Raw genomic sequence first — 17,471 nt, 5'->3', positions numbered from 1 at the left:
TATCAGAAAAGTCCAGAATCTCTTCCCTTTTGTACAAGCCAATACTTTAACTTTTGGAAAGGATGCCTGGCACAGTTACTCATTTCTAGTATTGTACCTTAATACAGCCCTATGTTGTATTATTTTGACAGATTCTTCATGTTGCATGGGTATTTGTACTTTACTGGAAACTTATTAAAATAAGACAATCCTGTTCATGCATTTATTGTAGGTACCGTAATTCTTGAGCAATTATCAATTTAAGCATTTCTGCGAATATTTCATTTATAAAACAAACACCACATCCAAATATCAACACCCATACTTTCTCATTAAGGACAACACTCACAACTTCTCATTAACTGCACCATGCCAAACTGTTTTCTATTTTGAGAATGCATTTATTTGAGGCTGCAGATCCAAAGAGACTTAAGTGTAACAAGCACTACAACCATTTTATGATTAGAGGCTTACGCTGACATCATATGACAACTACTTTTTTCAGAAGTTATATCATCAAAGATACTTATAGAAAAGGTGGATTTTCACCTTGTCATGGTTTGAGCCCAGAGGGCAAGTGAGCACCATGCAGCTGCTCACTCACCCCTTCCTCTCCAGCACTGGGAAGGAGAAAATGAAGAAAAAGGCTCACGAATCCAGATAAGGACGGGGAGGGATAACTCACCCATTATGGTCACGACAAAAGACAGAGTTGTTGGGGGAAGAAAAAGAACATCAGTTTTATTTGAACATCACCACGATGACTTAATTTTCCAGTCACAGTGGGACAGTGAGAAATACAACCACATCTTTAAAAAAAACATTCCCCCCACCCCTTCCTTCTTCCCAGGCTCAGTTTGGCTCCCGATTTCTCTCCCTCCTCTCTCCATTGGCATGGGGGCAGGGGATGGGGGTTGTGGTCAGTTCATCACCCGTTGTCTCTGCCACTCCTTCCTTCTCTCCACACTCTTCCCCTGCTCCAGAGTGGCATCTCTCTCACAGGTCCTTATCACAGCCTACAGGTCTTCACAAACTGCTCCAGAGGGATTCCCTGTCACCGTGTCAGAGTCCTCCCAGCACAGCATTGCCCCAGCAAGGGCTTCCCCCAGTCATGGCATTCTTACCTCAGAGTGAGTCCCAGCTTTCTTCAGGTGCAGCTAGCTGCGCCAGTGTGAGCTCCTCCATGGGCTGCAGCAGGACAGTCCACCCTCTCACCATGGGCTGCTGGGGTCTGCTCTGGCACACCTCCCCACCCCTCTCCTCCTCCACCCATCCCCACCCCACTCTTGAGGTGACCTCCGTGTTTGCACTGGTGTTTCCCTTTTTAAATACATTATTGCAGAGGCACAGCCACCGTCCTTAATTGGGCCAGAGGCAGGTCTGACTTGGAGCGGCAGGGGGAGCTTTGAGAAGCTTCTCACACGGATCACTGCTGTTGCCCCTCTCCCCCCTACCAAAAAATCCCACAACATACACACATAAACCCAACATACACCTTTTCATGTTAACTATGAGCTGAAACAAACTTTGGCTATTAAAGCTTTAAGGAACAAATCCCAAATATGAAGGCATCAGATACCTTTTAAATGACAAAGAGGGAATGTTACAAAACCACCCCATGTCTCAGTTCTTTACAAGAGTTGCTTTCAAATAGCAGTTTTTCTAAAGACTGTAACTTGCTCTCAAATGGTAAATCTTCTTAAGAAAGGCCCAAAAAATAACCAACTCCTTTGGCTTTGAGGAAGTGCATTATAAAGGTCTAAAGAGCATTTCACCTACAATTTCAAAATAACTCCCTGTTGAACAAATAAATCACACTCAAGATGATCATTTGGTGCATCATGTTTTTACTTTTTTATGAGCTCATTTTATGGAAATGTGAAACTCAAACCAATATCCATATGACAGTGAACAAAATTCACCACTAAAGATACAAATACTGTTTCACTATAAACATCCAGACAATTCAAAGGATTTCAAACGATCAACTTGGAGTACTGACAAAGAAACTCGCAACCTTCCTCCACTCCCTTTCCTAACAGACATAAACAAAGTAAGCTAGTCAGAGGCATCTTTTGTTAAGTCTCTACAGCTACTGAGGTCTACATAAGTCACCAACTTGGAAGAGGAAAGAGGTGATCCATAGCTGGTCCCTGAAGGAAGCACAGTTCAATGCTATGAGGTGACACAAGACCAACTGTTCTTTCTGCCAAGGTTCTTTTCTCGATGACAACAGTTGTTTTGAGGCAGTCATCAACTAAAACGCTGGCCTCTTTCAAGTTTTTCAGCTGAACCTGCTTCCCCTTGATCACAATCTCGGCTTGATTCCCCTTGATCACACTTCTCGGCTCTACACCTGGGAAAGAGATTTAAAAAAAAAATAGTCAACCAACTCCCCCACACCCCTTCTTTGGGAAGTCTCTTTCGATTTAGAGCGTGAGGGGTCAGTCCCGCGGCTCACGGGGGCAGTGAAGGGACGACGGAGCCGGTAAGCCGCCTCCAGACCACCCCGAGGCCCAGCGCTGTCCGCGCAGGCGGCAGGGGAACGCGGAGAGGCCTCAGCGCCCTGCGGCGCCTGCAGCCGTCCAGGCGGCGCCTGCCCTGGCGGCCGCCCACAGGGGCGGCAGCAGGCGCCTCTTCTTCGGCGTGTGGTCGGACTGCACAGGCTCCTTGGGCTGCGCCGGGCCCTCACCCACCAGCAGCACGCCCAGGCCTGGACGACCTGCCCGCTCCGGCTGTAACCCCGGCGCAGCCGGCCCAGCTCGGCTCCCAGCGCAGGGCCTTCCATTCGCCACTGGGGGCCGTGGGCTCGCCGGAGCGGCGGCCCCGCAGGAGCTGGCGGTTGAGGCTCCTGTTCTTGCGGCGCAGGCTGAGGATCTCCAGCCGCAGCCGGCAGACGTCTGGAGCAGCTGCACGTTGCGGGACTCCGTCTCCAGGCGCAGCCGCAGCGCCTCGGCGCGGTTGGCCGCCAGCACACATGCCGCTCCTCCAGGCGCTGCAGCGCTCCGCCTCAGGCCCCGCCAGCCCAGGCGGCCGGTGCGCAGCCTGGCTAACTCCCTCGACTCGCTGCGCGCCGAGCCGCTGCTGCCCGCCGCGGGGCTCACGGGTGCTGCTCTGTACCCGCTCGCTGCTGCCTCCCTGAGGGGAAAGACATGCGTCCTTGGCGCCTATTTAAGCAAATGGAGGACAGGGCGTCGGCCGACTGAGGGAGGGGATTGGCGCCATTTTGGGAGTGGCGCCATTGGGGGCGCGGGGCCGCCTGCAGTGCGTGTCTGCCGCTTGTCGGCAGAGCTGGCGGGAACGGCTGTTGGGGCCTGAGCGCAGAAACCCGTCAGTTCTCTTTGACTATCTTCCTTCACATAACCATGCATGGAGTATCCACACAGCTGAGTTGTCCTGTTGGGGTTACCATGACTGCACAGGGTATATCACTGCAGACCTCTGCATATGTTTTGCGCTTCAGGTTGTAAACAGTTTGTGATGGAGACCATGCTTTGCTTTATGATCCAGTGTTACGTTAGTTGCCAGCTGAAATTTTGAGTCTGATTCATGTATTTGGAGTTCAACAAGCAATGTATAGCAGTAATTGTAACAATTATTTTCAGAACCGTTTCAGCTCTAAATAACGACTGTTAAAAAGTTTAGAACAAACAGCAAATCACTGCAGAAGTAATCTTAGTATTACTGTACTTTTGCCATGACTGCTGATCAGCAGAAATAAACTTGCAGCAAGTATTTCCTGTAGTAAGCCAGCTTTCAAGTAGAGATTGACTAGGGCTTTACAGTAATTCCATGTAATATGTGACTAAACTGGTTTTGCATTGAAAGAAACACAGTAATACCTGTTTATTAGTCACTTCTTAATGTTGCTTTGGAAATCCATAGGTATATCCACTGCCAAGATGCCCATAAAACTTTACATTGAGCTATAGGCTGGATCCAGTAGAGCGCTGAGGCTCTTCAGTCTCTGGAAGTGGACCGGGGCTTCACACTCCTGAGAAACAGCACATAGGGTAACCTAGAGCTTGAGCTTTTGATGACCACTAAGTTAGATTACAGTCATTGTTAACAGCACCTTCATCTTTGATTTGAGGCTGAGTGTTCCTGTCTTGCGGTGAATATTACATTATGACTCTCAATTTTGTTTATTCACCTATTTTAGTTTTTCATGTGCCTTTATTGTACTCCAGAAATTGCATGCATGTAGACAAGCATAAAGCTTGATGGGCTGTATTCCTATAAAAATCATACATATCAGAAGGGAATTTACTGAATTTCATATGCCTTGGACAGTGTTTAAACACCAATTTGATATTCTTGGGTTAAAGGTAATGACAGCAAGTAGTGATTGGGGAAAGACAATGAATCAGCATGGACAAACACTAGACAGTGCGAAGGGGGAAAATGAAAAGGGGGGAGTAACCACAGAAGTTGTCCAGTCTCCAGTGATTTTCTGCTCACAGAATGTCCATGAAGGACACAATATTTTAAACAGCAACAATTTAGTAGGCATAAATATTATCTCCATTCCTACTGGAATGGTATCAAGTCTCTGTAGATGAGAAGAGAAAGTGTCAATGCTTGTGAACCATCAGCTGACATTGATTTTGCACCCTGCCCAACCTGTCCAGCAAAAAGACTAGAAAATATTCTCACAAAGAAAATACAAACTGTTGGTGCTTACCATTACCTTTACAACTTGGGACACTGAATTCATATTTTTGAAGTGAAGGAAATTCAAGCGGCTCTGCAGTTTGTATGGATACAAAGGATTTTTATTCTCTTAAAGGAGGTCATACCAAAAATCAGGCCCAAACTGAGTTTAGGTCATTTTTTGTACTCCTTTTCTGCTCTTAGAATCATAGAATGGTTTGAATTGGAAGGGACAGCACCCCTGCAATCAGCAGGGACATCCTCAGCTAGATCAGGTTGATCAAAGCCCCGTCCAACCTGACCTTGAACACTTACAGGGATGGGGCATCTACCACCTCTCTGGGCAACCTGTTCCAGTGTTTCACCACTCATCGTAAAAAAATTCTTCCTTATATCTAGTCTGAATCTGCCCTATTTTAGTTTAAAACCATTACCCCATGTCCTATTGCTACAGGCCCTACTAAAAAGTCTGTCCCCATCTTTCTTGTAAGCTCCCTTTTAGGTATTGAAAGGCTGCAATAAGGTCTACCCAGAGCCTTCTTCAGGCTGAACCACCCCAATTCGCTCAGCCTTCCCTCACAGGAGAGGTGCTTCATCCCTGATCGTGTGTGGCCCTCCTCTGGACCTGCTCAACAAGTCCATGTCTTTCCTCTGCTGAGGACCCCAGAACTGGACACTACTCCAAGTGGGGTTTCATGAGAGTGGAGCAGAGGGGGAGAATCACCTCACTTGACCTGCTGGCCATGCTTCTCTTGATGCAGAGCAGGATACAGTTGGCTTTCTGGTCTTTGAGTGCACAGTGGTGGCTCATGTTCAGTTTTTCATCCACCAGTACCCTCAGGTCCTTCTCCTCAGGACTGCTCTCAATCCCTTCATCCCTCAGCCTGTATTGATACTGGGGGTTGCCCCGACCCATGTGCAGGACCTTGCACTTGGCCTTGTTGAGCCTCATGAGGTTCATGTGGGCCCACTTCTTGAGCTTGTTCAGGTCCATCTGGATGGCATACTGTCCCTCAGGTGTGTCAGCTTGGTGTCATCTGCAAACTTGCTGGGGGTGCACTCGATCCCACTGTCTGTGTCACTGGTGAAGATACTAAACAGCGCTGGCCCAAATACAGACCCCTGAGGGACACCACTTGTCACTGATCTCCATCCAGACATTGAGCCATTGACCACTACCCTCTGGATGTCACCATCCAACCAATTCCTCATCCACAGAACAGTCCATCCATCAAATCCATATCTCTCCAATTTAGAGAGAAAGATGCTGTGGGGGCCATGCCAAAGGCCTTACAGAAGTCCAGATAGATGAAATCCGTAGCTCTCCCTTGTCCACTGATGTAGTCACTCCATCATAGGAGGCCACTAGGTTGGTCAGGCAGGACTTGCCCTTGGTGAAGCCATGCTGGCTGTCTCAAATCACCTCCCTGTCCTCCATGGGACTTTGCATAGCTTTTAGGAGGACCTGTTCCATGATCTTCCCAGGCACAGAGGTGAGGCTGACAGGTTGGTAGTTGCCAGGGTCCTCCTTTCTAGCCTTTTTGAAAATAGTGGCCCACTGGTACCATCCCAACCTTTGAGAAGTAGCATAAAGGTAAAGGAGTGTCCTATTGAGTCTCTCTTCCACTGTGCATTCCCCTGAAGTGCATGTAATTATGCTTCATATGAGTTTTCCTGGAATTAAGGTAGATCCTTTTGCTCCAGAGCAGCCAGTACAATATGACTTTCAGGCCTGAACTTGATTCAAAGTCAAAACTCTGAAAAGCTGTCAGGATTTTGAGATATTTTGTGTAGTCCTGAGGATAGCAGCATTGCTGTGTACATCTGAAGCTGTGTCATCCGAGGGAGAGCAAGCAAGAAATTTTAAAATACAATATAGCATGCATTAGGTTTTAAGCTGAGGTGGTAAGTGCCTTCAAAATAGCATGATTCAGTGATGTCATCTTTCCAGTTGCAAGGCCTGATTGAGCTGTTTTAATGTGTTTATGTAGTTGTCCACATTTTTCAGAATCTAAATGTATATTAACAGTTTCTAGCTGTCAGGTTCTGAACTTTACAAGGGAAAGTAAAGATTAACTAATAAATACATTTTCTTTGTGGCTCAGCCTGAAGAAGGCCTGGAAGACCCTTACAGGGAAGGAATATCCAGTCTTCTTAGCCTGGATCTTGCTTCAGGACTTCTCTGATAGCATGTAAAATGCTAACATGAATTGCATCACTGATTGCATTTCAGTGGACAGAGTAGGGCAATATCTTAGTGGTGGGAGCTGTTGGAAATTAAGGTAATGAAAGAGCTACAGAGGAACAAAAAGAAAAAAAAATCAGGGAAAGAAAAACAGTGCACGTAAGAGAATAACACAAAGGGAGACGAAAGAAAAATTGTGATAACTTATAAGGGCAACATGTTTCCTAGCTGAACAAGAGTGCAAGAGACAACGTGATAGTTAATAAATGATAGCCAGAAAGAATACTTACAATACAAAGGGTTTATTCTGCCTTGATCTTTATGTTGACATACCAGGGAGTCTCAGTGTAGGATGAGAAACGTATGCATCTACATTTATACACTAGCTCATGGATCACCATTAAAAATAAAACAGGGGCTTCTACTAAGAATTAGATTTGACATCAGTAAAGAAATAGCAGCATGGAGTGCATCAGTAGTTGGTTAACAGTCCTGGAAATAATGGGGGAGAATGCAGGTCAATCTGTCGGTCTTTTATGAGGTTGAGGGGAAGGAATATCCTTGGAGAGAGCATCTGTGTATCTGTATCTGTCTGGTGTATGAAAAGGAGATGAACATTTCCTTTCCAGTTGGAAAGATTTAGAAAGATGTCTCCTCCTAGCTGATTTCACCTCCCAACTTTAGTTTTCAGTGCAACAAAACTAAGTAAACCTTAGTTGAAAGAAGAAAATCTAAAGAGATTTTCTCTAAAGACAAGGAGTGACACTGCTGTCATACTGAGGGAAAATCTATAACATGATAGATGTAGTTCTGATAGCCTTGCTGCTGATGCTTTTAATTTGTCTTCGTAAAAGTTTTATGCAATCGGGAGGAAATTTAGTCAGCATTCTGAGCTGATGGTTGTTTAAAATAAGGTATGTGTTGATAAAGCTTATAAAGTCACCTGTGACACCTTTGTAAATTAGTCTGAGTAGAAGACATAGCATATTTATTCTCAGCAGTCTGCACATTGAATTCAAGAGTGAATAGAGAGGCTTTATTCTTATCCCTTTTCACTAATATAAAGCAGGAATGCTGCTGTCAAAGGCAATGGGATTGTACTTACACTACTGTCAGCCTGGAGTAAATGAGATCAGAAGTAGTCTCTGTAACTAGAGATTTGCAGTGCAGTGCCGAGAAGAGGAAGAGGGTTTAGAAGCTAATTTACTTACATTTTTGCCAGCCTGCCTTAGGCATTGTGTTTAAATTGTCATCATTCCTTGACTGTTGATACTGTTGAGGAACAGTGCATATTAGGAGTTGCATTGTCATCCTTAGAAGTTACATTTTGGGCATTATGTAAACCCATCCTTTTGCAAGCATTCTGAGGATGGGGTGGATGGCTTGGAAGGGTATTTGCTGCTTAGATGGATTGCCAGTCCTTGCCTAGTAAATGCAAACCTGTGTTCTGAGTTGCTGCTTTCTTATACTTTTCTTTAATCTTTGAGTTTATTAGTTTCATACATTGAAATTTTTTATAAAATATATATTGAGTTGCTGTTGCTGTTACTGCTAATATTCCTTTCAAAACTGTCCTTGGGCGTAGTTTATTACCACCAAATAGATTTACTAGTTGTTACCAGCAGTTCTTGCTGATACTTGACAGCATAAATACAACTTTAATGAAATAATTACTAAAGAAGTAAGGATAGGTGGTATTGATGGCATTTATTTATTGTCTTGGTTTGGGCAGCAAGATTAAAAGCCATCAAATACCAGCATCTCTGTTTGACAGCACCATTTAATCCTATCCATGTGTCCATATCCATAAGAAGAACTGAGTATAAATACGGCAAGTTTTACTTGTTTTAATTAAAATTTATAGTGCTGTGGGAAAAGAACAGTCCCTCAAAATACTGAGGACTAGAGTAGGGAAGCTGAGTTCCGAGCTGCACGTGCATTAGTAGAGAGGAAACAGAATCGTGCATTAAGGATTACAGGTTGGGTTAAACTGTGAAAACTTCAGCATGGAGCACACTCCCCTTCAGCTTGGCTTTTTGCACAAAGCTTTACAACCTAAAATAAAAGCACTGGTTAGACTCAGAAATACAGGCAATGGGTTACCTGTACTTTCTGTCTCTGTGCATGTGTGTTGTGTGTACATGCGGGCTTTTGTTTGTATAAGAGAATGGAAATGGAATCCCATATACTGTGAGTGAGAAGCACCACATTAGAAGACAAAGCTTACTGATGTGTAGGTCAGCCCTGAATCTTTGTTTAGAGTGAAACTTAACAGTTTGGACTTCAAAACAGTAATAGGGTCTGTGAATTGCATAGGAATAATAAACCATAACTTAGACAGTTGAGTTGATTCATCAGATTTGATGAGGTAGCTAAGGATTATGAGTCAAAAATAAACCACCTAATTACAGGTAGTGGTTGAGGTCCCAATTAAAAGGATGGGAAATTGTGTTTGAAATTGCACTTTTAAAATTAGAGCAAGATGTTTGGACAGCTGAAATAGTGAATAAAGTAAATAAGTGTCTTGCATTTATGTATGGCTAATTATCTGTAAGCCATGATAGAAAAAGCCTTATAAATTCAGAGCATGCAAATTATTTTTATAGATGAAAAAAAAAAAAAAAAAAGGTGGGGAAAAAAGGGATCATCAGTGATGTTTTCAGTGAATAATTTGTTCTCTATGGTCAGCTGTTGTAAGAAATATTGGTCATCCCTACTTTCCAGAAGAAACTTAGAAAATATGTCTTGAAATCTGGTGTCGTGGGCTAAATTTTATTTACAAAAGGTGTTGAGGGCATGAACAAACATCAGCATCAGATCCTGTTTATTTCCTGAATCATCTGGTGAAATTCGTTATGCATTTACAGCATATGTGTTTACGTCTAATTACATATGCTCCATTTGTGGTCAATTAGATCCTTTGGAACATGGTTCATTTCACTGTAATGCAAGTGTCTAAAAGAGGTTGTGTAGATCACATTCCAGAAAACTTTTTCCTTTCTATTGGCTTTTAAGGGAGTCTGAAAGATGCTTCCATTGTAGATATCCAACATTAGACCACCTTCATCCCATCCTCAGAACAAAAATGTGCAACAGCTGCAAAATACAAACCTGTAGATTTAGTAGAAGCTTGAGTAGAAAAAAAACCATGAGGGAGTATGATCATGACGTTCTAGTCTTTGTTTCACAGCAGTACTTTACATTTCTTTGTGGTCCAGCAGATACAGGCTAAAAGACTTTCTGTTTAAGAATCAGGTGTTTCTGTAGGTTGAGCTGGCAATTCCAACACAGAACTGATACCCAAAGAAAGTGATTGAGCAGAATAGGAGGACAAAATGGGAAGTATCTCAAGAGGTTGTGCTTAAGCCTTAACAGTCCCATTGTCATTCCGAAGAAAAAAAAGTGAAGCTGTCAGCAACAGATTCTGTAATTGCAAGAAAAGTAAATTCTTTCCAAGATTTACTACTAGTAGTGATATTCAGGTGCTGCCCGGAAATCTGTAACAGATTATGTACTCCTTTAGCCATTCTGTTAAACGTAGGTTATATGATGGTGCATACTAGAACAGGAAGAAAAATAATTACTCCAGAAATGGCTTATAGTAAAATGAAATCTTCCCATAGACTGGCAGTGACAATCATTTCTTTAGGAAACAGAAATTTATGTATACTGTGACAATATGTAAAGAATACCTGTATTTCATTATTAGTTTTTCTCCCAGATGGAAAAATTTTCTAGCCCCTGATGTTTTTTCTACCTGTTTCATCCAAAACAGTAGATACAGGATAGAAAAGTTGTCAAATGAAAAACTGAAAGGCTCAAAGGAGAGTGCAGGTAGTGTCTGCATGAAGGTTTTCCTATTGCACTGCTAGCAATTTACTCATGTAATAGCAGTGGGGCATGATAGCAAATAGGAGATAATGCAGTAGATTTTCCCTTTTCATTCAGAAATGGCTAGAATCAGAATTTTAAAATCAATACCTCCAATCCAGGAAGTCCATTTCAATTTGCACTGAGCTGACAGAAATGATATCTGAAACATGCATTCTATCAGTTTATTTGTTCAGGGCATACATTAATTTAGAAACAATACTTTTGCCTAGCACAGAGATTAAAGGGTGGAAAACAGTTTTATAACAGCAGGAATCGAAATAGTGTCTCTTTTAAACGGCTGCTGCATGCTAGGTATGCAAAACTTCATCTGTAATACTGTGTGTTGCATTTCAGGCAGTGAATTAATTTGGTAAGAGAGGAATCCCCTTGTGTTGTAGCCGGTCCTCAGATTAGAGGGGCTAGGGGCGGCTGTATTTATCTCTTCATAGGTATGCCAATTGGGGCCATAACTATAGGTCTGACACCAGATGCACGAACAGCCCATGTGCTGTAGGTCCAGTTGTGTTCAAGAGAAGCTGTCAGGTTCACGTGTAGTACGGTTTATTCATATGCAACTTCTACAGATTCTTGGAGATTACCTACGATAACTGCACAAACTGCAGGTTGGCTATATAGCACTACAGACAAAAGCGATTGCAATCACACACACTTAATTCCCGTGTAATCACTTGGCATAGCTGAGGGCCCAAATCTTACCAGAAGGCATCCCTTCGGGGGGGGGGGGGGGCACGGAACGAGCACAAATCCGTCAATCTGTCCCTTCAATTTGGTATTGGATTATCGTCCCTCCAAGTTAGATACAAACTCAGTGTAGTATTTATCTCAGTATGTATGTGTGAGTGGGTGGGACTGTGGTCAAGCCATTGTTTCTTGAGTACCAACACAGCACATTCCTTGGTGCAAGGTTTGCACTGTTTTTGTGGGAAAAGAGGAAGAATGAGAGATAAGGTCCGCAGAGTACTGCAAAATAGTCCTTGAGAGAAGGGGAAGAGCAGGAGATAAATCTGCATAGTCATGTCAAATGTTCCTTGAGAGAAGTGAAAGAACGGAACCTCCTTCTTGGTGCCACAGCAACACAAATCACTGGATCTTAATCCCATCCTGTGTTTGTTCTGGGCACCATGTGTTAAGGAAATGTGTGTTTTGCAGATTTTTTGCTGTTTTGCTTTTCCCACACTTCCAACACTATGCTTCCTTCTCTATTTTACAGACCAGCATAAGAATACAGTAGAACAAAGATTTTCTTAAAGAAAAAAATATGTGTTCATAATGTACATAATAGTGATTTGGTTTATCTTCCAGTTCTCTGACTTGCAGCTTTGATATTCTTGATGATATTGCTAAAGTTTTGATTGACAAGGAGACACAATTTGAAGGCCTATGTAATTATTCCCAGATGATGATATTATTTGCTCTGCCCCAGGGCCTCACACCTGCAGATTCATAAAACACTGTGGCATTAAGACCTAATTATCTTTCACAACTGATTGTCAGGAGGTAATCTATTGATATTGGCAAACAATTGCCTTTAAGAAGAGACTGACTGGCTATTGTAGTCTCTTCTCTTTAAGCTGAAAATAATAGATTTTCTGTTTTCTACATAACAGGGAGAAAGTTCAACCCCATCTAGTTTCAAGTGGCTCAAAAGTAATCGAGCATATCAGTATCATAGCAGGCATCACTCTACTGTCTGCCAGCTCTCGAGGTGTCTTTATTCTGTTTCTGCATAGTCAGGTAGTTCACCTATTGAAATTAATAAAGGAAAAAATAAAATACCCTGAGCTAAATTTAAAAGAAAAAGGATACCATGGAACCAAAAGAAGTGATAGTTAAAAGAGAAATTCCAAAGATATAAGGAAAGGTTGAACACCCAGTTTCCACTGAATTACAGTGTGCATCGTGACTTTTTAGTGTCTTTGAACATCACAGTTGTCTGTGGGTCTCATGAAAATAACCAGATAGGATAGATCTCTTTTTCTGTGAGATTTTACAAAAGGCAATTGTCCTTTAAACTACCTTTCTGTTTATAAAGACTAATCCACCTGTTTTAAAATTCTAAAAATGCTGCTTTTAGCTTGCCAAGGATGCTAGCATTACAGTGATACTCAGAAATCTCACTGTGGGGACACTGTTGTGCTTGCTTGTTTATTAACATTGGTATTCAATGCCACAAACACAAAGCTAAGAAGCAAACTCTATTGAAGACTACTTTGTGGGAGGAGAGTTACTCCTAAAGTACATAGCTTTTATTTCCAAAAAGAATTAGGAAAAAGTCAAGAAGTTTGCTATTCATCATAGACTCTAAACTTTGTGTTATGAAACAGAGACCGATAGCTGCTATCATGGATTTTCATTTTATGGAGAACTTGATGTTGCATTGCCATCTTGCTTGACGTTTCAGGTTCCTGTATACAGTAGGAATCAAAGTCTCAGCATTTGCCTTAGTTTACACTTCTTAACAAAAAAGTATTTTCCTTCTGAATTTCCACTTAATTACAAATTGCTAAGACGATTGCCATTTTCATTCACCTTAACAAAGACTACCATTTTCCTTCCATTTATGAATATACAATATAAAAATGGGAAGGATAGTGATAGCTTTAAATGGATATTAATGAAAATATTTACATTCTTTGCTTCTTTTAATGTGATTAGGTAGTTGGAAGTGTGAAGTCTGTATGTCAAGGCAAATCTTTGTAAATTCCCAGCTGTTTTTTTATGAACAGTGGCTATCTACAGACTATGTTCTGCAGAACAAAATTATCCTTTGTAGAGAATGATCTTTCAAAATGATCTGGTAGTTTGTGTCTTCTTGGCTTTCATCTCCCTTCATGCTCTTTATTCCTCATGCCCAACACCACCACAAGCGGACACATTATTCAGACTAGAAACAATGACAGAGATGTAGTCAGTTTCTCATCTATAAAATGTCTCGCATTTTAAATTCTGGTCGTTTTAGAACTGCAAACAGCTATTATTCCCATTTTTATTTTCCAAGTAATGTAAATAGAACAATCCATATATGTATCATAATAGCATAATAGAGTTTAAGTCCATATACCAGTTGTTCACGAAAGTTAACAGTGTGTACTGAAGCCTAGACATTATATTCTTACATAGATACATAGATAAAAAATGTTTTAAAATTACAGTAATCTTGTTTCATTTATTTGTAGAAAATACTAGTTTTAAACATTCAAAACTTCTGAATTCTAGGACACATTTAGAACTAGATAATTTTAAAGTGTAGGTTTTTAGTTCTGTAATGGTAGTGTAATTATCAAATTCCTACATAGTTGTTTCATGATGAAGTCCATTACTATACTGCTGGTATAAACAACTAAATTAGAATGTACATGTATATGTGTCTGATCGTTTGTGAATGTGTGTCTGTATATATACATAAAAATCAGTCCTGATCCCCAAATAAAGTAAGCATTAGCTTATATGAATGTTGAAGACTATCCCATTAAAATTCAAAATTCAGATACAATTAGTACTATGGCACGTATATCTATCAAGAATGATTTCCTTTATTTTTAATCTTCTTGTAGTAGACCATATTCTTCCCATATATCTTAAGTATACTCATTCAGTACTCAGATATATTTAATATTGCAGAAGCTCAAGGAACAATGTAACCAGAAACTAAGAAGTCATAGGGTAGCTTCAAACATACAAATACAAAAGTTCTTACTACAAAACTCCTGGCTAAATCACTGGATGCTTTGCCTGAGTATTGGCTGCATGACATAAAATTAGTCTGGAATATTTTCTAATTGCCAAGTCTCACTTCAGATGTGCTTGATTTCTGCAACTGGAATTTCCTGCTTTCTCCTTGTGTCAATTTAAGTCAATCTATTGTAAATCATCATATACAACAAAGTACTAGATCTGAAATTAATATTATAAACCTGAACCATTTCTTTTCATTGTGATCTGATGTCAAGTTCTGTTCTTCTGTATAAATGGGTAATAAAGCTCTTCTGACCATATCTGTTTCACCTATGTTACTAGTATATGGTTTTTATTTGTGTTATTCAACCAAAATTAAGAACAACTGGTAAAATGTAGAAAGTTAAAAATCTGAAGAGAAGTCTGTATCAATGATGATTCATCTGAATACAAATCACAGCCTGCTGTGCAGAAAATACTGTTTTGTCTTTATTGACTGAATAGGAAAAGATGAATTGTAAGAGCTGACACAGAAAAAATGGAAAAGCCATAAAATCTAACAGTATGATGTTCTTCACTTTACAAAATGTTTGATTGCATGTTGTAGAAAATCTTGGATAAAATGATGTAATAGCACTTTAAGAAACTCTTACAGGAGCTGCACAAAAAAGGGAGGCTGTTCTCAAGGTAGTCTTGAGCAAGACAGCAGAATTAATTCAGATGATACTCATGGAATCACAGAATAAAATCATGTTATGTCCAAAAATATGAAAATATACGTAGTAATTTTTTAAAACAGCCATTGTTCTGAAGACCTGGAAAGCAATAAAAATTTCAATTTTTTTTTGCATATTTGAATTCTCAAAACAGTAGCTGGAGCAAAGAATTATAACTCAGTAAGATATAGATACACTGTGCAGTCTGTATGAAGAGATATTTAAAATCACTACAATAGAATATCAGGAAATTACAAAAATTAAGCAGCACTTCTTAAAGAGAAAATTGTGTTTTATTGATCTTTTAGAAACTGTTTGTTTTGGCAGTACTTAGTTGATGAGGTACAAGCTTATAAAACTTCAAAAATTTCCTCTCCCTGAAATGAATTACAGGCTGTTAGGTTTATATGTTGTGAGAAGGAAAAAATATCCTGGATCACAAACTAAAATATAGAAAACGGAGAGCTGGATTAAAAGGTCAATATTCATTATGTCTAAAGGTTAACAACAAAATGCCTCAGAATTCCTTACTAGGTCTATGTTTGATACAGTTATTGATCTGCAAAGGTCAGTGAGGAATGAGGTAGCAAAATTTGTGATGACACAGAGTTATGAAGGTGATTCTCTAATTATGTGGTATTAACCAAAGTCTAAGACTGGTCCAAATTGTCTTCATGGTTATCCAGTCCTGATTATCAGTTGCTGTGTTTTGTAGGCATGAATGTTTTTGTGTATATAATTGAAACTCTGATAGTTAAAACGTTTGCAGAAATACTGGACAAAACCAAAAAGCACAAGGCAGGATTTTTATTTGCCATATATGAAAGCGAACAGTGTATAAGAAAGAAACCCCTTGATCCTGATCACTTATAGACAGAAAAAGCATCAGATCTATAGAACTGCTAGTCAGTTAGGTAATTGTTTTGATAATTCAAGTATTGATTGCCCATATCTCATAGATGTTCTGTTAAATAAAGCTCTGCTTTACAGATAAGGTGTACTCTGATCTGTCTTGGAGCTAATGGGTCATGCATTACCAAAAAATTCACTTGGCACCTGTTTCAGTTTCTTACTGTGCTTTCCTGCACTCCTCAAGTCTTCCAGTCCACTGTCAGATTCTCTCATTATTAAAGCCTTGTTGAGGAATTTATCTTAGTTGTTTTAAGGACTGGAAATTCCACCTTAAAGTCCTATGATGTGTCACTCAGTGGAAAAGAGTTAGACAGCTAACACCCCTTTCATCCATAGGAACAGGATGCAGAAGTATGGGGTAGGTACCATAAATCTTAAAGGAAATTCTTCTACTACCAACCCAAAATATAAATAACTGTGAAAACATACTGGCTTTCCTCAAGGATTTGCAGTTCAAACTGAATTTGTTAATAGAGGGTTCTCTTCCAGGATACCTGGTATATATGTATGAGTTGGGAAGGTCATTGCTTGAAATATTCCTGGCATGCATTGAATTGTATGCTTGTTTTGAGAGAATCAACAGTCGTAATTGAAAACTGAATTGAAAATTCATTGAAATTCTTTCAAAATTTGTCACAATATTTAATCTTTTCCATGAATTCTTAGCTCAACTACCTTAAGTATAGGTATGAACTCTTAATTTGTAAAGATTACATATTTTTGTATTAACCCAGGCATTGATGGCATAAAACACTTCTCTCCAGAAACTCAAAAGGAAGTACTTTGGAGACCTACAATAGACTGCTCTTCTTTCTATTTTCCTTCTAATCATTAGAGTAATAAGGTGGTAGTATTGAATCTCTATTATTTTTGGCCAGTAAATTATTCCCAGTTTGGTGACTTATTATGAATGACCAGAAATTTTGATTTGTACTCCTGGATGTATTAAGCAAGCAGAGACATAGTATGGGTATAGACAAAGCTTGGAGGAATGGGTTATTGTGACCAGAAGACCTGGGGAGGAAAATCCAGAAGCAAGACAGCTGCAAGAAAAGAAGCACTGACTTGCAGAAAAGACAGGTGACATCTTTTATGTTGGAAACAAAGGAATTCCACAATTAACAAAGCCTCAAAGCACCCTGTAAGTCAGGCCTGTCTTACTTTGCCAATTTTTTATGCTGCAAATCCAGGTGTCTTCTCCAGATTAACAGAACTGGCAATGGCCACACAAGCAGTGGCACCCCGAAGTCCTGTCTGCCTGACTTCTCTAACCGCAAGAAAAATCTTGACATACATCTTAGGCCATTTGCAAGTATGCTGTTTTTAAATACTACATATTCTGATTTTTGATTTTTTTCCTGCCTTGTTCATGCTGTCCAAAAAGTGATCAGGTGGGTTACTTTGTGTGTATATGTGTATGAAATACAGGGAGAGGACTGAATCACAAAATGCTGGTC

The sequence above is a fragment of the Strix uralensis genome, chromosome Z, assembly GCF_047716275.1.
Source record: "Strix uralensis isolate ZFMK-TIS-50842 chromosome Z, bStrUra1, whole genome shotgun sequence".
NCBI lineage: Eukaryota > Metazoa > Chordata > Aves > Strigiformes > Strigidae > Strix > Strix uralensis.
The sequence above is the reverse complement of the archived record's forward strand: the minus strand, read 5'-3'. Positions refer to the sequence as shown.